The sequence below is a fragment of the Stegodyphus dumicola genome, chromosome 6 (assembly GCF_044657685.1).
Source record: "Stegodyphus dumicola isolate Sdum_Otavi_A_Nest chromosome 6, ASM4465768v1".
NCBI classification, from domain to species: Eukaryota; Metazoa; Arthropoda; class Arachnida; order Araneae; family Eresidae; genus Stegodyphus; species Stegodyphus dumicola.
This window is the reverse complement of record NC_140773.1, coordinates 38,738,337-38,760,473: the sequence shown is the minus strand read 5'-3', so window position 1 is coordinate 38,760,473 and position 22,137 is coordinate 38,738,337. Positions and strand designations below refer to the sequence as shown.

General features: G+C 33.2%; 2 long non-coding RNA genes across 9 annotated transcripts in view; one reads left to right on the top strand and one right to left on the bottom strand.

Annotated features, from left to right (window-relative positions):
• LOC146996697 (uncharacterized) overlaps positions 1-22,137 on the bottom strand; it is a 273,301-nt gene that overhangs the window by 167,432 nt on the left and 83,732 nt on the right. For 3 of the 5 annotated variants that reach the window (XR_015041609.1, XR_015041612.1, XR_015041608.1), the window contains exon 3: positions 20,725-20,787. This is a non-coding gene — a long non-coding RNA (uncharacterized LOC146996697). Of the gene's footprint in view, positions 1-8,693; positions 9,429-20,724; positions 20,788-22,137 lie in introns of those variants that run through there. The other 2 variants (XR_015041611.1, XR_015041610.1) reach the window with 1 other exon arrangement.
• LOC146996698 (uncharacterized) overlaps positions 1,752-22,137 on the top strand; it is a 92,924-nt gene continuing 72,538 nt past the window's right edge. For 2 of the 4 annotated variants that reach the window (XR_015041617.1, XR_015041619.1), the window contains exons 1-2: positions 1,752-2,429; positions 12,581-12,786. This is a non-coding gene — a long non-coding RNA (uncharacterized LOC146996698). The remainder of the gene's footprint in view (positions 2,430-12,580; positions 12,787-22,137) is intronic. The other 2 variants (XR_015041618.1, XR_015041620.1) reach the window with 1 other exon arrangement.

The window sequence follows — 22,137 nt, the reverse complement described above, 5'->3', positions numbered from 1 at the left end:
GAAATTTTTAAAATAATTGAAATTCTAACTAAATCCTTAGACAAAAGGTTATTCAAGAACTATACTAAAGAAATGTAAGAAAGGGGTTAACTTCAGTTACAAGCGGAATTTCAGATAATGTTATTTTCTAGTAGGTAACTAACAAAAAACATTTAAAATCCTCTTTAATTGTTCTCCTGCCACACCCTCCCTTCTGAGGCCTTCTTTGGCGCCCCAGGTTCCATAGGGAATAAAGCAATTAAGCAAGGCTCTCCTCTCTTTAACTGCTTTTTCACACAGCTGGGGGCAAAAGAAAAGGAAGGCAATGGTTTCCTGCCTGAATAGCCAGCGGCCAGTTAGAAAACTACATGACAAAAGCCCACAAGACGAATGCCCACTTAAAACCAGCACACATTTTCAGGAAATCCAAAATAACTATGACTTCCTGAAAAATTTTACGAGTAATTATTATGATTAAAAAAATTAAATTTCAAGTGGGAATGAAATTAATTTATGTAAAATCCAAGTTGTCAAAATTTAACTGGATTATTTGAAACCATGCTTTTTATTCACCATTAAAAAGGTGTTTGCGCTTAATCATAATAGAATACTGTACTTTTATTTTTTTTTCGTTAAAATGAAAGTTCGGCTTTAATTCTCCATATTAAATTCATATAATGCAAAATTTTCTGTAGTGTTAAATTATTCATAAATTATTCTCTGTATATGATGAAAATTTACATACATATTATACTCCTTATAATTTTGTAGAATTAAAATAAGCTGTGTGGCCAGTATTCCCTTTCACCTCCCTTTGTCACACTTATACAAAGGCACTTCCATTTCTTGCGTAAATATAAAAACAAAGATACATACATGTATATGTTTTTAATTATATTATTTTGATTGACTCTCTGTACTATATATATATATATACGAATTTAATTCAGCCGGAGACGAAAATGAAATGTGTTCCGCTACTTAAATTTATTGTTCAATTATTTCTTATTCATTTATTTTTTATTTTATCTCTATTCATGACGTATATATCGGTGTGGGTTTTTGTTAGTGTGGACTTTTATCAGCGTGCCCTTCTATCTATGTGGGCTTTTATCTGTGTGGGCTTTCATCAATGTGCGCTTTCATCGGTGTTGGTATTAGTCGCGTGGGCAAGTATCCCAGTGGGGTCATTTTTGTGGGCTTTTGTCGTGTGCACTTTCGTCCTTTTGTCTGGTCACCGCATGGACTTTATGTATTTCCTTCACAATGCATTTTGCTGTGAAATGACAAACATTGTACAGTTAATAATTAAAAATAAAAGTATGTTTTGACTAACAAAACTAAAGAAAGGAATATTTATACATGATTAATAAAAATTAATTATTCATGTAATATTATATCTAGAGTAAGGTACCATCCTTATACTCATTATTGGAATTGTCGTATATTGATACTTTGATACCCCCCTTAGTTTGTTTAAAAATTTGAAATTAGATTCCATTTACTCAAAAACCAGTATTATATTTATTTGTTCCATCTGCTTAGTTACACTTAAGTGCTTAAAGTTCTAGTCATTGTACAAGGCATATATAATAAATATGTTTTTCTCCTATCTAAAATATCTATTTGTAAAATATCTTTTGAAGTAAATCTTTTAATTATAATAATGATTAATCTTTTATGTGGTAAGATTATGTAAATTATGTATGGATATTAGATTTAAGTGACTGAAATTTAAAAATTTCAATGGGAAAGTGGTGTTTACTTGGAATATTCCCATGATTCTCGAGTTACCTGGAGTCTTGTTAGACAACAATGCTGCATAAATGTACTAGACCGTTTGGCAGATGAAGCTACTATGTATTTTTCTGCATTGCATGGAAAATAGAGGTGTGTTCTTATACCTGTTACCCATCATCTGGCTTGTAAGTATGAATAAAATATTAAGATACTTATTTATTGATCTATTATTTATTGAAAAATATTTTTATGATATAAATCCAGATGTATTGCATAGTTACAAGAACTATCTATTAGTTTTCATGTTAGTTCTAAGCTTTATTGTAAATTTTATTTTTTTACTTTGAAAAAGAATAATTGTGATGAAATATTATATTCTGGACGATTATATATCTCTAAACCACAGAATTTCTAGCAGCAATTTGCCATCAGTGTCAACATTAAAAAATCATTATACTGAATAATTCACCTTATAGCTGTAAACTGCTAATATTTTGATACAATTGGACATATTATTTTAGGATATGTCTCTTAATCTTCTCTTAACTCGTTCCATACTCAAATCATCCCCTTAGAAGCTAAGATTGAGAATACTCGTCTCCTCAAGCAACAATTGGATGCTGTACGAGTCGCATCGGACATGGACCAGCATACACCTCTTACGGCAAAAGCAAACTGTGATACATTGAAAGTACTGGAGCCCCTTAAGGGTAAGTGTGTTTTTAAATATCTCAGTATGCTAAAAAAACCCTTAGATAGCCTTGCTAATGCTTTTAATGATAATTTTAAGTTAAATATAAAAAGAAAACAACATGAAATCTCGGATAATTCAAACGCTAATTCTAACCACGAGGATGGTAAGCCTATAAGGCATACATACGTATAGTATATTTTTCAGTTGCAATACCTTATTACCACTGAGAATTTTTTGCGATTCCCAGGACGCCATAATACAGTCAAAAAGTCATTAATTCAGACACCCATAATCCGGACCTCAAAGCTACAAACTTTCTGCGCATGCGTCGCGTTTACGTGTGCTCGTAAGACCTTTACGGCTGTGACTTTGCCTGTGCACATGCGCATAATACGTTTACGCATGCGCGTTTAACGTATAACGGACGGTATAAGCTGAGCTAAAATTATCTAATTCAGTTAATGTTGCAGATTGCGCTGTTCCTTAATCTTCGAATTGGATCAGGCTTATTATTTTTTGCAGACTGTTAGAGCAATTTTATAAAAGTAAGCTTGAACTTTCGATTATGTCAAACAGAATTTCCGATATATATTTACTAATATGTACAGGATCTACAAAGCAAAAGTATGTTTCGAAGTCCATTAAACAAAAAGTGGAATTGCTGCAAAAAATGGAAAAAGGCATATCCTTTGTTTCTTAACCATTCCGAAATCTGTTTATCAATTTCATGCTGCTCTGCGGGGGGGACATCGCAGCGCGCAATGAACTGGAAGTTGATTTGTCAGCACTATCCTTATCTTCAGGGCAAATGTTTTTATTTTATTCGGCTTATAATTCCTTACTAAATGTAGTATTTCATCTCGATGTATTCCGTCTTTGATATGATTTAAATCAAATTCCTTGTCATTATAAATATCACAAGTACACATCAAATAGTTTTCTGGTTGCAATTTTCTAATTTCGACTATGCTTAATGTATGCTTTACGCATGTGCTTGTTGAAAGAAATGTTTAATAAAGTAAACAAATAAATATTAAGCTTTTTTTTTGTAAATTTTGATACCCTTTAGATCATAATTGTTCTTTATTTCATAAATAACGGTTTCATATTTTTAATTGTATAATTTCTTCATGCCATCTTACCAGATTTAAACTGATGATCTATAATCCGGAATCGCCAAAGTCCCGACGAGTCCGGATTAACTACTTTTGACTGTATTTACAAAAATTCTGTGGAACCCAATAAGTACTGCGCAAATCCGACACATGCGTGAGTGAAACTGTCAATTTTTTCTTTTGTACACTTGCAGTTTTAGGTCACTACATTTAATTTCTAATTTTAAGACATAGAACAATGTGAACATTTTAAATAAGTAACAGATGAAATGACAGCGTCACGTGCAAAGCAAGAAAAATGAACGTTTCTATTATAAAATGAAGGCGTCGAAACGGATTCATTTTTTTTTCTTTGTCTGTATTGCCATATCTATTTTAAGATGTATTGTATTATGTAAAAATATTTGGTAATTGTAAAAGTATTATAATAAATTAAAGAAATATCAAAACTGCTAAAATTCTAGGCAACCCCCTGCTGCAAGTCCAGCGACTCCAGTTTAAGAAACCCTGGTATAGACAGACAACCCGGCGAAATTACGCCCTAATTGAGATACAGACATAAAACTTATATCAAAATGATGGGGCATGCATTTGCAGTTGAAAGCAGCAAAACGCATCAAAATGGATCATTAACTTTCGAGTCGTGTGATTTTGATGCGGCTTGCTGCTTTCAAAAGCATTTTCCTACAACTTGCATCCTATTTGAGATGCAGATATAAAATTTGTGGAGCATGAAATTGCTATTGAATGCAGGAAACCGCATCAAAATCGGACAATCGGTTCCCGTGTAAAACAGATTTTAAAAAACTGTAATTCTTAGAGATGCATCAAATTTCATTGCCATGAAAAATATATTTCGTCCTCTGGACCCTGAAAACGATACTAATTATGTCCAGAATGCAGTTAACACTGCAGTTAACACTTCAAGTCAAAATTTACCTACACCACCACAACCAAAAGTTGTTCCTCCAGTCAAAAATTCTACAATGATATAACCAGGGCAAACAAGTCCACAATACCAATTTTAAATCATATCAAATCCGAAGAACACAGGAAAAGGCCTAAAACCATCCTCAGAGACATACAATAAAGGTTTTTGATAAACGTTTAATTACTGTAAAGGCCCTTATTTTTGCAGGCCGTAATTTTCACAAAAATGAATATATCGGTGATTTCGCGAGTTGAAAATTTCACGAATTTTATATGAACAGAACAGAAAGTTGAAAAATTTTAAAAGTACTTAAGTAAAGTTGGGGGGAAAAAAAAGTATTTCGCAAAGCTTTGATTTTTGCGATTACGACGGGCTCACGAAAATAAGGGCCTTTACACCAGTTTAAAAAAGACCCAAAAAACTAATTAATTATTCTTTAACTAATTATTGTAATATACCTAATTGCCTAGCTTAGCACCAAAAATTGGGAAAATTAAAATTTTTATTCCTATCGCATCACTAATTAATATTGAAGCAGGCTTAATTTAATTTTTCCATCATGTCCTCTAGCCCCTCATTCACTCAGCCATCCCTTTAAATTAGTATGGATTGAAGACAAGAAAGAATTTCAACCAATCACAAAAAATGCTGGTGGAAAAAATTGAAATAAGTGAGAGATGGAGCGCTTAACGAGGATCCTTAAGCGCTCCATCTCTCACTTTGTAATCACAGTTCAACAGCTTTCGGCCATGAAGGCGGTAGCTATCATAATCATACCACACACCCTACAACCAATCACGTTCGTCTCGATCTAGTTACTCAACCGTAAACCACAGAAGGATTTTTCGCCGATTTAATGGCTATATCCAAACTAAACAATAAAATTATCATAGGTAGAGACTTTAACTCACACCACAAAAATCGGAACTGCAGAAATGATAATTCAAATGGTCACATTGTTAATCAATTTGCCTCAACGGCCAACTTTACTGTTGTAGCTCCCTCCTACCCAGCATGCTATAGATCTGCAAGCATTATTGAATTTTTCCTGCTAAAAAATATTTATCAACCATCAAGGATAGAAAGATTACGTGAACTATTCTCTGATTATAACCCTGTTTTAATGGAGGTGAATATCAGTAGCTATAGTACATCACACAAAAGAGCCTTTATTATGAACTGGGTAGCTCTAAACAACACTCAGTACCCGTTACCCGCGATACACAGTGAAGACGAGTTAGACGCAGTTATCGAAGATTTTACTAGCACACTTAACCGTGCTCTGAAAAATAGCAAGGCGGTCCCGTTGACTGGTAGGGCCAGAGATCCTGCTATTAGAGAACTTTTAGCTAACAGAAAGAGAGCTAGAAAATATGGCAGAGGACCAGATGCCCAGAAGTTAAGAGAATTTTAAATCGGCTGAATCAGGAAGTCAGTACACGCACAAAACAAATGGTCTAGATATTTAGAATCACTCTCTACTGATGATCATGTATATGGAAAGCTGCTTCTAGATATAATAGATGCTACACAAATATTCTGCCCCTTAATGGCCCCTCTGGGATCACATACACAGAAACTGAGAAAGCTGAGTCACTAGCTGATCACTACGCTACTCAGTTTTACATTAACATCTCACACCCAGACACAGAACGCACAGTTAGTTACACTAACAATTTATACTTTTCATAACCAAAAACAGACAACATCCGTCTTGCTAAACCTTCGGAAGTTAACACCGCCACCTCCATACCTGTCCCTTTCAATGATGTTCGATCGATTATTGCGGCTTCCCCGCTCTCTCCAGATGAGTATGCGATGAGAATCGCTACTCAGACTGAATCTGCTCTCATCTGTAAAGAGTACTCGTCCCCATTCATTGTCTCTCCAATTCCGGTGTTCCCGGCACCACAGAGAACGCCTTCTCCGATGGGCAGGCGTTAGAGGTACACACCGTACAGGGCGTCGTGCAAACAGACCACCACCCTGCAGTCTTCTGGCCACGGTAAAACGCGATATCTGTCGTCCAGTCGCCTGCGTCGTGTGTCTAGCGATTTCTCCCGCTGTCTGCCGCCTGTTTCTTCTGGCCTGTAAGGCAATATACCGGTCATCTGCAGGTGTGGTTCCTCGTGAACGACCACTACTAAACCCCCGGATAGCTGTTCCTGTAATTTTAAATTGTCTCCAAAGTCGTGAAACGATGCTGTGAGCAATTCCGATCTCTGCAGCCACACTTGTCACACGGCGGCCTTCCTCCAACTTCCCAATGACCTCGGGTAAAAGCATCCAGATGTCATCTAACAGATTGATTATTCGCCATTTCTCGCCGAGGCAGCAACTCAGTGTGATTTTAACTGCTATACGGTGTGCAATCTCTTTGCCAGAAATACTGATCTTTCACCGAGAACATGCTTTATACAACTCAGACACTCCCCCATTATGTCTACCTGCATATCTGCGCAAGTGCTACCGTAGATCACCTTACTTAATCTCGGGATTGGTCTTTCTGTCCGCTCTGCCTCTTCGTTCAGCTGATATGCTAATTTTTCGACTTCGTCCTTAATTTTTGCACACCAGTGTATTTCACGTGCTATACACAGGATAAGGTACAACCCAGGAACCTGGAAATGATGTGTGTCTTTGTACCCTTCTAAAGGAGTATGGATTGAAAACAGCCTAGGCCTTCCCCGTAGCACACTGTAAATCACACTTCACCCAATAGGATTACTCCTCTGCCAGCCAACAGAAGTTCAACAAGCTCCCGCCTACCACCTGACTACTGAACCATTCAGCCTTGAATACTCGAGGAGAGGGGGAAGAAAAAAGAAGAAAAGGGCTTTTTCTTCTCTCTCCGCCCCCGATTGCCTCTGCTGCTCACACTCCAACTAGCTCTAGGTTTTAACTTCAAAACTCATCATCTTATATTTGCTGCAAACTCTGCCATTACTACTGATTATAATGTCACAATTGCTTTCATTTCATTTCACTGCCATAACTGCTCTTCGAATTTTTATTTTTACGAACTTCAGCAACATTATTTCTTTAACATTCGTAAAAGTATTAACTTACTACACTGGGATAAGGCTATGCCCAGGAACCCACTACAACTGAACATTAGTTCATCGAGGAAGGGCATACTCTAAATGAAGCTGCAGATGTCCAAATAAAAAAGGAAAAGAAAACCTATTCACAATAAATTGTTTCAACAAAGGAAACGATTGTGTGATTTTAGATGACAGTCGGAGAGTATTAGTATCAAATATTTTATTTCATCATACCACCAACAAATATTTTCTTTTGTTTCAGAAGCCCATCAAAAACTTACATGACAGCAAATGCAAATCTAGTATAAATAACGTTTATGTTGCTAAAATAAATTCTGATTTCCAAAGATGGCCTGTTTCTCGCATTGTTGGTAAATCATGGTTGATGGGCATTAAGAATGGTCTTTCCTCTAATTCACTGGACACACACAAATTAGCAGCACGTTGGTGTTAATTCTTTTTAATTCTGTATTAAAATATACAACTTTAAACTTAGTTGACATATGCGGCATTTGAAGTGCAAATAATAAAAATTTTTCTTAAATACTATGCTTTGTTGCTTATCTTTTAGAAATTTAAAGACCTGGAATTCTGCAATTCTGAGTAAAAAATGAAAATAAAAAACAATTAACACCAACAAAAACTTGTGGTAACATGACAGACAAATTATTACAAATACTACAAAAGATCATGCCTTTTCATTTTATTTAACCATATGTTAAAGCACTATTCTTTATTAGACCTGGAAAAGTTAGAAACAGGAATATATTTTACTACAAAAACTACACGACAATTTTGAAATTAGAAGCTTTTCTGTATGAATTCCACTCTAAAACAATGCAAGTGCAGTCTTGACGATAAGAAAGTCAAATTTATTGAAATTTAAATTTGTATTTCCATTTTAATTTTCATTTTCCTAAAAACATTTGTCAACTTTGCAGGATTTCATCTTCAAGTATATATGTACAGACATTTAAAGTTTTGATGTATTAACATCTCGTGGAAATACACCTATCCCTCGATTTATACAGTACTTACCTGTTTTACATGATTTCAGTTTTACACAGTTTAAAAATTAACAGATTTCAAAAACTTAGTAAAATAGTATTTGCTGCATAAATGCAAATACATACATTTGAAGTCATTTTTTAATCTCATTTCTTTGGTAACACTGGTGGCAACAACAAGGATGGGGATTCCCCGTGTTAGGGGAATCTCAATAGTATGTATATGTATTTCATAACAGTAAAATTTTAAATTATATGGTTCACGCGAACTAATGCAGTATCAGTATTTTAGCAGCAAGGATTACATCATTTTTATCTACATATCTGAATGTTTACTAGCAAGTTTTCAACATTTATAGTTTTTGTGGCATTTTTTATAATTTATGTAAATTTTTTAAAGTATTATAATGCCAAAACGATTTTTAAAAAAAAATCAAAAATGAAATTAGAAGCAAAAATTAAAATATTAGATCATCTATGTAATAGAGAAGGAGTAACAAATGTTGCTAAATTTTACTCCATGAATGAAGCCACAATAAGGACAATTAAAAAAAAAAAATGAAGACTCTACTAGAAAAAGAATTAGATATGGGTAGAAGACGAAAATTTAAAATGGATTCCAATTGATACTGATGCTATTAGAAACAAGGCTTTAAAAATTTATAAAGCACTTAAGAATCGGTCACTATCGACTTTGTCAGATGAAAAAAAGGTATCTTTTTCCACAAGTCATGGTTGGTTTGAGAGATTTAATAATATTTAAACAAAGGCATTCTTTACATAATCTAAGATTGAAAGGAGAAAGTGCATCTGCTGATTCGAATGTAACAACAATATCCAGCAAAATTTGCTGAAATCAATTGCCACGATCTCCTACATTTCTGATCAGATCTTCAATGCTGACGTGTCTACGTTGTTCTGAAAAAAAAAAAAAAAAATACAGTCAAAAGTCGTTAATCCAGACTCGTCGGGACTTCGGTGATTCCGGATTATCGATTTTTCCGGATTATAGATCATCAGTTTAAATCTCGTAAGATGGCATGCAGAAATTCTAAAATTAAAAATATGAAACCGTAATTTATGAAATAAAGAACAATTATGATCTAAAGGGTATCAAAATTTACAAAAAAAAAAGCTTAATATTTATTTGTTTACTTTATTAAACATTTCTTTCAATGTAAGTTGTTTAAGTTGCTTCATTTTATGTGATACTAATACTTTCTCTTTAATTCTATAAACAGACATAATTTCTTTTCAGTTAAAGAGTTCTGCTGTTCAAGTCCCGTTAATTGCTGTGCCGAGAATACCGACTAACTGGTCAATGGAAATTTTTTCGTTTTCACTAACCTCTCTGTCACATTCTTCATGTCTTTATCCATTTTTTTCAGCAATTTCACTTTTTGTTTGTTGGACATTGAAACATACTTTCGTTTTGTAGATCCTTTGGAAGTTCCAGCATCGGAAATTCTATTTGACATAATCGAAAGTTCAAGTTTACTTTTATAAAATTGCTCTTACAGTCTGCAAAAAATAATAAGCGGGATCCTATTCGAAGATTAAGGAACAACGCAATCATTAACATTAACTGAAATAGATAATTAGATAATTTTAGCCTACACCGTCCGTTATACATTAAACGCGCAGGCGAAAACGTATTCTGCGCTTGCTCACACGCATATGCGCAGTAGTCAAGTTCTTACGCGCTCGCGTAAAACGCCTGTGCGCATGTGCTAACGCGGCACATGCGCAGAAAGTTTTTAGCTTTGAGGTCCGGATTATAGATCATTCCGGATTATAGGTGTCCGAATTAACGACTTTTGACTGTACCTTGCAAATCAGCTAGTGGTCATAAGGTAGTGAAAAGTCATACAATTTTTTTCTGTTGCAATGCTTCAGGCAATTATATAATGAAACCATTGGTTATTAACAAATCAAAAACACCATGTTCATTTAAAGGAACAAATATAAATAACCTTCCCTTTTATTGGATGCCTAACAGGAAAGCACGGGTCACTGCCATAAGGTTCAATGAATGATTTCTTACCATGTTTGTCCCAGATGTCAAAAATTATTTAGGTAAAAAAGGATTGCCTTTTAAGACTCTTCTTTTAATAGATAATGCACCTGGTCATCTTCAAAATTTACAACACAAAAAAGTAGAAATAGTCTTTTTGCCCAAAAAATACAACTTCTTTATTACAGCCATTGAATCAAGTAATATTTTCTGGCTTTTACAACATTGTGTATATCAAACAAACCTTTAGGTATATTTTAGAAAAAATGGAGAATAATGAATCTTACTCTTATGGATGCTTGGAAGAAATTTACAATCTTAGATTGTGTTGGACTGTCATATACTCAGATTAAACAATCAATGCTCAACGCATGCTGTGGAAAGCAATACGCTGGATGTTGCTAAAGATGAGAATGATAGATTACCATTAGAGTGTGAATATTCTCAGATCACTAAATTGGCTCAAACTGTAGTAGGAGAAGGTTTTGAGGATTTAGCTCAAGCATATATTAAAGGAATAATGGTTGATGAAGAACTAAATGAGGATGAGTTAGTTAACATGATTCATGAAACAAATAAACATGATGAAGACCAATCTGAACCAGCTGCATTCACAGCTAAAGTCATCAGTGTAGGACTTGAATTGGGAAGAAAATTAGGTAATCATTTTTTACAATATGACACAAATGTCGAATGAAATCTCCGATTCCAAGGGGAGCTTAGTAAGTGTTTAAATCTATATACGGATGTTTAAAAAGATTTAGGGGGACAAAAAAACAACAGGCAATTGTTAATTATGGATTTCATCATGAAGTCTAGTCGATGTGAGATCTCCCCTAATTTATCATCTATTGAAGCAGAATTGTATCACGAATACTCAAGTGATGAAAGAGACATCATACCAATCAAGAAGAAAAAACTAATAATTCATGAAAGTGATGTCAGTCCAAAATCAACTCTAAATATGAGAATATTTGTAGAAATTTCCTGTTCTTTCAATTCGAGCCACAATTTTTCATAAATGCTACATACTTTCATTACATTATCAGGTTGCATACTTCTGATGTCTGTGTAATTTATTTAATTGATGATGTAATTTATTTAATTGATAACTAAATATACTCGATTATGTTTTCACAAGGCTTGCCTAATGTTTTTTTAAATAACACGAAAATAATCATGCAATGCAATAAAAATAGAACATCATTTTCCTGCCTCAGAATATACTACTAATAACAGGTTGTTTAAAGAGCAAAATATACAAAATTTAAATTAAATAATTATTTCCTTTTACTCAGTTGAATATACATTTAATTCATAAACATGTATATGCAGATAAAATTAGCTATGTCAATAAAGTTCTGCAAAGAATAATGAACGTGATCCTATTAGTTAAGTGTTGCAACTTTATTTCATATGAAATATTTTCTATATAGTCATTCCTTAAAAGTAGTCTCTGAATAATTAAACCAATTAAATTTGTTTCTAAATGTACTTGGGTTAATTGATAAAAGCAAGGCTTTTTTTTAAATGGCAAGCTGATTTTTAATTGATTTCATACTTAGATACATCATTATACATACATTAATAAAATAAATAAAATTCTAAATATGTTAGGGCAGTTTCCATTTTGCTGGTGTTTACTAAAGAAAATTTTACAGATAGCATTTTTAACAAAAACGCTGTTTATGATCATTTAAGATTTAAAAATAAATAAATAAATAAATAAAGAGAGAGAGAGATTATTTTGTAAGTATTCATCAAGAATATTTCTTCCAATTTATGTTTTCGAAGAAACGCCTTTATTACACCAAAGTAAAAAAAAATTATCCCTCTACCAAAACTTAAATCTGTATCGATTAAAAAAGAACAGTAATGCGTATTTAATAAGAACACAGGAATAAATTGTATTAAAACTCAAATCTATTTGTAAATTGTTCTTCTCTAAACTTATGCTTTGAACCTGAAATATTTTGAATGAAATAGTGCTTTTTTATTTATTTTAAGACTTGATCTATTTTAAATTTACCTAAAATACCTAAAATAATTATTTTAGCTTTTCAAGAGTTTCTTTTACATTGCTGAATTTGATGAAGGTGTACAAACGGTGCCAAATTCTTGGTTTTGGGCTGATATGGATAAATGACATATGTAATATGAAAAAATGAATCAAACTGAACAAAATGATTGCATCACATCAAGCCCCAGATTATTGAGAACTTTGGCAATTTCACCAGGGTCTCTAAATTTTTGCATCGACAAGTATGATATTTTCTATAATTATGTGTTCTTGTTGCTCATTTTTCTCACTGTATAATTTAGAAAGCTGAATAGAACATGGAAAATGCTGTTATGAATGACATCAGTACCAAAATATTTTTAAAATATAGTAACATCTCCATTTTTAGTACTTTTATCCATAAATTATTAGTACGAGTTGGTAGTTTGGTTTTTGAATCTTAACATTATTTTAATTACCAGACTAGTTGTTTAAAAATAGGAATGCATGTATTAAAAAATTCAAAAATTAACAATCATATCAGGATATAATATATATTTGCTTTAACATTTAACTGCATTTTTTTTTATACAAATTTGATGCTCTCAAAATCTATTCGGTCACCTTAATTTTGCAGTGGAAAAATAATGAAATAGTATAATCCTACAATTCGAAACCATAAAAATTCTATTTGATTTATTTATTGAATAAATTATTGCAAAATATCTGAAATTTGCAGAATTTTATAAAATAATGTAGCCATGACTGTTAATTTAATTTTACATCAAATATTTCGATAATTATACATGAGCAAATAAATGCTGCTAGAACATTTAGATGTTTAATCTAACATTAAACGATTATTTAATTCATTCTTTTTGCTTTATGTTAAATTATTGTTTATGAGTGATAACGGAAATTTAAAATTTTCAGTGAAAAAGGCATAGAAAAGTTAAAGTTGGCTATGAAGTTTTCAGACATCGAAAAGTGCAGAATTTGGTGCGGAAACAACAAAAAAAAAAAAAAAAAAACACCAGCGATTTAAATTCTCCGATTCTTCAGATGAGTAAAAAAAGTAAACAAGTAAAAAACAGTAAAAAAGTAGTACTATAGTAAAAAAGCTAGCAGAGCTGTGCTTGCCATTGCTACCAGAGTGCACACAAGGAAAATATTTTCAACCAGAATTTTCTGCATCTGTTTTAGCTAGTCCTCACTGCAAATCTGAGGACTAATACTCCAAAAGCAGGCTCATCAGAAAGACCCAATAAAGGTTTTGTACTGTTGCATTCCTGTACAGGTTCATGCAATTTGGAGTGATTAACGATGACACTTAATAAACACACAATGTATTTGCCAGTATTATTCAGGACATCTCCAAAAACATGTTTACAGTCGTCCAAAAACTGCGACAAGCACATTGAAACAATCAGCAACAGAGCCTTTAGGCTGTAACAGTGAAGACAGCTTCACAGCAAAGTGCTAGAGTACAGCTCCCGACTAGGTTCAGTCTTCTCAGAACTCGACGTACTGTCGAGATTCTCGACGCTACAACTCGCGATGCACTCCACAATAAGCACTAGAATACAGCTTCTGACTCAGTTCAATCGTTCTTGGAGCTCAACACACTCCAAGATAAGACTCGATGATGCACTAACTCGTGATACATTAAGAGACTCTCTCTACGCACTCCCCAATCAACTCAATACTAGACTGAAAATCAACTCGATAGACTCGAGATACTACTGCTACTCTGCATACAGGCAGGGTTTATATAGCTTTTAGCATGCATTCGAGAACATTCTAAGTCAAACCAGTAAGAACTCGTTCTAAATGGTCCTCCATCCGTCTACGGCATATTGCCAATTTCGCTGAAAGATGTTGCCAAATGGGTGATTTCTCGCCAAATCTAGCAAATCCTAAACCTGCTTTGTGGGAAATCTATCTTACCGCAGCTGGAAATTTTTTAACAGTAACTTTCTGAATTTGCCAATAGTCAATTTTTTAAAAGTGTTCTGTTTTCAGGTTTTTAGAATAATTATGTAATAAAGACACAATAACACGCCGAATAAATACTAATTCAGAAGTCAAACAACAAAAATCAGCGTTATATTTACAAAATTTTCACAGTGACTGTTTACTGTGAAAATTTTGTAAATATAACGCTGATTTTTGTTGTTTGACTTCTGAATTAAATATGTAATACCCTGACCTTTTCTCTTCCGCAGAACTTCAACATCTAATCTTAAAAAATTTAAATTCTTTATCAAGTAGATTACAAATATTGCAAGAAAAGGTGGAGTTGCCGAAAACTCCTAACTGTGCAATCAACCGAAAAATTCAGAATTAAATATATTCCAATTAAAAACTGAATTAGAACTTCAATTTTTAGAGAGAATGTTTCTCAACAACATAGCTCCTGTGGTATTGTAAAATAATATTTTACATTAATCCTAATAGTTTTTTTTTTTTTTTAATTTTGTTTTGTTTACTTTTTGCACACATTTTCATTTTATAAAGTAATTTCTGTTACGTTTTTGCTTAAATGAAATTTTCTATTTCAGTATTATCTTATTTTCTTTATATAAAAACTAACTGCATAAAATGTACTAAAATACAAATATGGAACTCAAAGCAATGAAAACGTTATGATTTTATAAATAAGTTTCCATTACATTTGCATTTTATTTTGAGGAAAGTTAGATTTCTTGAGTGTTCTGTGAAGTTGAAATAATTTTCTTAAATGATAGAATAAGAAATCTTGTTGGTTATGCATTTATAGATTAAAGTCAATTTTTATTTATATATTTATTTATTTAGGTCAATGAATTGAAACATATTAATGTTAAAGGAGACTAACGTAAACATATTAATAGTAATCGTAACAAATATTTTGAAGTGATGTCGGACACGCTAGCCGAAGAGTACAGTTGGGTAAGTGAAAAAAAAAGGGGGGGCATTTAAATCCCTGAAGTTATCATAGGTTATTTTACATAAGTCAACATTTATAAATATATTTTTATGTACATCATCATTTACAAAATATCTTGATAACTTACATTACGTATAATATGAAATCTGCCAAATTAAGTCACACCCAGCACCCGTAGCTCTCAGCCTGAGTCAAATCTTAATTATTCAAAAAATCGAATAAAATAAGACCAGACTTCCATGAATAGTGCATAGTGCTACTAAATGCATATGTGACCATCCCAGAAGAAATAAAGCAGGTAGATATTAGCATCTGGAAAGATATCCCAATGCATGAAGGAAGAGTAATATATTTAGTGTATGAACCTGTTATGTCAAGAAGACTTTAAATGAATTAGAAGACAACATAAAATAGCAGTTTTATCTGATCGCAAATGTTTAAAATGTTATTTAAAATGTCTAACTTTTTTTTATTCTTAAAATGATGTTTAATCCTCATTTGTTCTGCTATTTAATTTTTATGATGTATTGTTACTTAGTTTGTTATCTATCCATTTGTCAGTAATTGAGCTGAATTAAGTAAAGCTTTGTTCTTTTACATTATATTTTACCGCTCGATCAGGCCGACTGCCGTACCAAAGCACTCGGGTTCGAATCTCGGAAAAGGTTCGGGGGTTGTAAATGCATAGTGTCTGTGCATCATGGGGGCACCCAAAATATGCTGCAAGCCGAAAAGTTCTTTCAAGAAGCTGATCGTAGGGAAAGAGAACTTGAAAATCCTTGGACTCGTCCTCCGTGTGATAGTTGCATCGCAAAAATGTTATGGTTTTTAATTAATTGACTTTCTGTTTAAATATGCAGTAATTATAATTAAAAATTCACCTGAAAATTTTCCATTTAATGTATTTTTTAGAGATAGTGCAAACTCATCTCCCTGCAACAATTGAAAAGAAAGGTGCTACTATAACAGTTAATCTCAAAAAGGTTGGTGGGTGGTAAATGTATAGTGTCTGTGCAGCATGGGGGCACCCAAAATATGCTGCAACAAAGTTGCTACTACACTCATGTCCATAAATTAAGGATAATTCGGAGTCACGCGGAAATCGAACTCTAAAATATACTAAAATATCACCTGTAACATCACAACACACATCTTCAAGAATCATATGCAAATTTTAGGAAGTAACCAGATGACACCGATGGTACCTCACAATGACGAGAATGTAAGAAAGTGATATATAACGAATACAGGCAAAGAAGTAAAATTGTTCGCAGGCACTTTATAAGCATTTCAGTGCAATAACCAAATAGTTCGCAGGGGCTTTATAAGCATTTCAGTGCAATAACCGACAAAGGACGCATTTGGATGATTTTTTACGTGGTAGAATTATCGGCCGTCTGGAATGTGGTCGTACCCAACTGGAAGTATCAGACAAACTTGGAATTGCCCAGAGTGTCATCTCCAGCCTTTGGCAACGATTCCCAGATGATGGTAATGTGAGTAGACGTTACAGCACAGGTCGCCCCAGAGTTACAGCGCCGAATAAGGACCGGTATTTGGCAGTTACTGCCAAAACAAACAGGTGGAGCACAGCCTGAGACCTGCCTCGTCAGCTCTCTTCAGCCACTGGTACGACAATTTCAAGGCAGACCGTGTACAGACGCTTAGGGCAGATTGGTTTATATGTTCGTAGACCTGTCAGATGCGTTCCACTTACTGCAACTCACTGTCGCCTGCGGTTAGCCTGGAGTAGAGAGCATGCACTGTGGACACCGCAACAGTGGGCTTGTGTGATGTTTTCCGACGAGTCCAGGTTTAGCTTGCAGTCTGATTCTCGCCGGACTTTCATATGGAGAGCTCCAGGTATTCGTTACCACCAAGAAAGCATCATTGAACGACACCGTTACGGTGGTGTAGGAGTGCTCGTTTGGGGTGGAATTATTCTGGGTTCCAGAACTGACCTTCATGTTCAAATTGGAATCATGACAAGCCATATCTATCGGGACGTCATTCTGGAACAACATGTACATTTGTTTCGGGGTGCCATGGGCACACAATTTGTTTATGGATGACAACGCCAGTCCTCACCGTGCAAATATCGTAAGCGAATGCCTTCAATCGGAGGATATCACCTGTACAGACTGGCCAGCATTCTCACCAGACTTGAACCAGTAGAACACGTGTGGGACATGCTTGGCCGACGAGTTGCAGCCCGTCAACCTCCTTCTACATGTCTACCGGAACTTCGGAGTGCATTGCTTTTTGAGTGATGTAATATCCCCCAAGATCAGATCGATAATTTGATACTCAGATGCCTAGGCGTTGTACGGACTGTATTGCATCGTCTGGGAGACATACAATGTATTAACAATCAAACCAACCATGTAATATTGGTTTTTTGTAAATAAGTTTTTTTTTTTTTTTTTTTTTTTGGTAATTTGCTCCAGGGAGAAAAAAAAATCGCTAATTTTTTTAATAATATCAAACATATAGCATCTGTTTTTGCTCTTTACCTTTTGTTTAATAAATAAGCTTTACAAATAAGTCAAATTTGTTTTGCTTCTAACTTTTCCTTTGCCTGATTTTGCATTATCCTTAATTTATGGACATGAGTGTATAACAGCGAGTACTTTTGTGTACAGAAGCTGTCTTGAAAGCTTAGAATCTAAAATTTTAAGTTTGTATTTGTTTTTACTGAATTGTAAGTATTATAAATTCATATGTTTGGAAGTGTCCGAGTTTCAAAAATAATAAAAGTATAAATGATAAATAATAAAGCTTCAAAATAGTAAATCAAACAATCATCAAAATGTTTAGTACCTATTTAAAAATTTGGAGCTTTCTTTCAATTTTAAAGTAATTTAAAATTTAATAAATAGCTTTAAAACTCTTGCCAGTCACTGCTCATCTCAATGCATATAATAGCATTATAATTTTTTATAATAATAATGCATATTTTGTTTAATTTCATGAGGCTGAAGGAGACATTGTAAACTTATATTATGAATACGAGTCATATTTTGTAAAATTCGATGAAAGGCCATTCGAAAAACATGTATACATTGACAGAATTGCCGATATAAATAAAATATGTTATTAACAATATTAACTTCTTATTAATTAAGAAAAGGCTGCATTAAATATATTAAAAGGATCTTTTAAAATTTTTGCAGGAAATGAATTTAAGTTTCTCTTAAGTGAATGGATATTTTTATATCTTTATTACCGTATTTGCAGGCGCATAAGGCACATCCCCCTTTTTTTATACACATTTCATTATAATGAATTTACAGTATTTTAAATATAAATACAAAGTAATACTTTATACCCACAATTCATCTGGGGAAGAGCTTTTAATTTTCTTCATCAAAACCTAAACACTCATCACCATAGCTAAATGAAAAGTCACTTGAAACCTCTCCTAAATCAGCATTCGAGTCCTCATACAACAGATTGTCCTCTGTACCATCCAGTGTATTAATAATGCCACACTTCATACATGATTTAACCTCTGCCTCTGTTTTCACAGCATCCCAAGATGCTTTGACCCATTCACAAACTTTCCAAATGTTAGGCCTTCCCCTTCTTCTTGATGGTGTAACCTCAAAATTTGAAGCCTGCATCCAGCTTGCATGCTTTGTTACAGCAATTTCAACATTGTTTTTGAACCATAATTTGCCAACAAACTTAAGAAACACCAAACAGTTGAAATTTCCCACACTTAAAAGTCGTTCGCAAAAATTGCAGTTTTCATGCCAGATGCACATTTACTAAGCTCTCCGTAACTGTAATATTCCCACACATCGCAAGGAAACAAGAAAAAAATCACATAACTCCAAAAAAAGAGGAAATTTCCAGAAATTAATGCAATCAAAAACTGAGTATCGACATACAAGATGCACCTCCTTTTTTTCCCGACTTATTTTCAAAGAAAAAAAGTGCGTCTTATACACTAGAAAATTTGCTATTTAAAACTTTCTTACATTTATTGGAAAACAAATTGTTTTATATGCTTAATTTCATTCACATAACTATGCTCACTGTAGTTATTGGCTATACTAAATATTTGAATGAAGAAATGTAAGTTTTATTTGCACAAAAACTATTAGCATATGTTTTATAGCAATACACGCAAGTACACAAAAGTGATACACAAAAACTATGAGCATATAGTTTTATAGCAATTTATGAGAGCAAAGTTTTACATAAAAATGTAAATGAATCATAAACGCATCTGTTATATAATTTCAATACAATGAGATATAACAATAATCACTGAGGAAATCTGATATGATTGTGATGACTATATTCAATAATTAAAAAATTCCAAAGATTCCAGTAAGATTTTTAATAACTGGAAGAGTAACTTCTTACTGGATCAATAAAACGCTTTTCTGCTGTTATCAGTTTTACTGGAGGAGATGTCTGAAATACTGCTATTGCGACATTATACTGATTAAACTAATGTAACACTGTGCGACACCCACACAGATCTTTAAAGCAGCAATTCTCAACAGGTGGTACACAAGATAAAAAATAGGTGGTAGGCAAAGAAACAAAGTTCAAAAATTCTATGAAGAAAAAAAGAACAATTGTTAGAAAATTCCTGTGATTGCACTTCCACTGAAGATTTCATAAATAACAACTTTTGGCTACACCGAAAAAAAGAATTTAAAGGCATTTCAAATAAAGCTAAATTTTTATTGTCTTTTCGCACAACCTATTTGTGTGAACAAGGATTTTCTTCCATGTTTTATTTGAAAAATAAATACAGAATAAAATTAAAAGTGGATCACACTTAAAGCTAAGTGAAATAAGGCCAGACAAAGAAATTGATCTCTCTTAAACAGGCCCAAATTTTACACTAAATTTAAGTATATAACTTAAATTTTGATAATTAAAATGGTAACCAATTCTTAATTAATATTTTTTATGTGTGCCTATTTAATACAGATAGCCAATAGCTTGTGCAAATGGCAAAACATTTATTTTTTCTATTTATATTGAGAAACTGAATAAGTATTATAAAATGTACAATAATTATACTGGTTGTACTAAGGTTTTTAAATTTTTGTTTAGATGGTATGTGTTAGTCAAAAGGTTGAGAACCGCTGCTTTAAAGCAATTAAATTTATGTCACTTTGTGAAGTTATACAAAAGTCGCAGTGTGACATTAACATCATTATCGCAGCATGACTTTACTACCATACTCAAAGACAAAGAAGCAACAATAACAAAAAAAAGAAGCCAAGAGAAAAAATTGGTATCTTACCTCTCAGCCTCCACATCCACAGGGCTTGTTTGCTCACATCCTCTTCTTGGGCGCTTCGCATTCCTATAATAAACAAAAATAGGTACAATTTTATTACCGAGACCATAATAAACCACAGTGACAGTACATGCATAAAAGCACCAAACTTGGCACACACATCCATTTAAATCATAAATTGACATCACATAAATTTAGATACTTCTAAATGCAAGTGAATTATGACTGCACATAAATTTAGATAGCTCTAAATTTTAATTTACCACTGAAATACTGGTATACTTTTTAAACTTTTTAAAAGTGCATCGAATCTATCTATTTAGAAATTGCCAGAGATGAAAAATTTGCAATAAAATTTTGACAAAGAAAAGGCATTATTCATGATTGTGTGTGATTATGACAAAGCCTCAAGGGCTATCTGCCTGTGCCTTTGTGGAGCACTTTCTAAGGGAAACTGGCTTGTATACACGTTACACATGGGGAAAACCACGAAAACGCCCAGCCCGTTCCTGGGATTCGAACCTCGGACCGACTACCAGCGTTCGGTGACTCCACCGCTCGGCCGCTGGTGGGCCTCATTCGTGATAGAAAATTAGGCTTAAACTATAGTCCAAGAACCATGAAATGAAACTATTTCATCGATAACTCAACAACTAAATGGCACCTTTAATCTTCTAGGTGTATCTACGGATTATTTCGTATTGAAAGATGGCTTTCCAAATCACGACACGCAGAATATTCTTGTCAGATTTTGATAAATACGAAATGGTTTCGAATGAATGCGGCAACTGGCAGTAAGGAAATAGCAATCAATAGAGAAAGATGTTACAGCGCGAGGTTCATAAATAAAAACCTCGTATCCAGCCACACTATCTGCCGACCTGTAGGCGATTTTCGTGCCGAAACCGAAAAATACTAAGAAGCCTTCGACCGAAAGCTTTGTGTATGCAAAAAGTTTGTGAAACAAAATTTCTTCTATAAAATAAAATGCAATTTGCACTGAACCCATGAATTACTTTTAAAGAAATTAATATCACCTAATTTACAAATAATTTCTTTTAGCATGGAATAAATACTTAAACAGGTATCTTACAATTACATGAAATAACGTAATCTTTAAAGGCATTGATGTATACAATATAAATATTTGCTTGTTATTTTATGAAATAACAGTGTCTGGGAAGCCCACTCAAATATCCTGTAGAATTTTAACAAATTATTTTATAGGATACAAATATGCATCTGTTTTTTTATGAAATATGTGAAATTCATGCAAATAAAATTAAGGATTATGAAATTTATTTTAATATAAATAACTCTGCAAAAAGAAATATTCAGGAGACTTTATTCCCCTTATTTTCCTATTATTGTCATCATAAAAAAATAATAGCATTTATCTTAAAGATAATTAGCTTA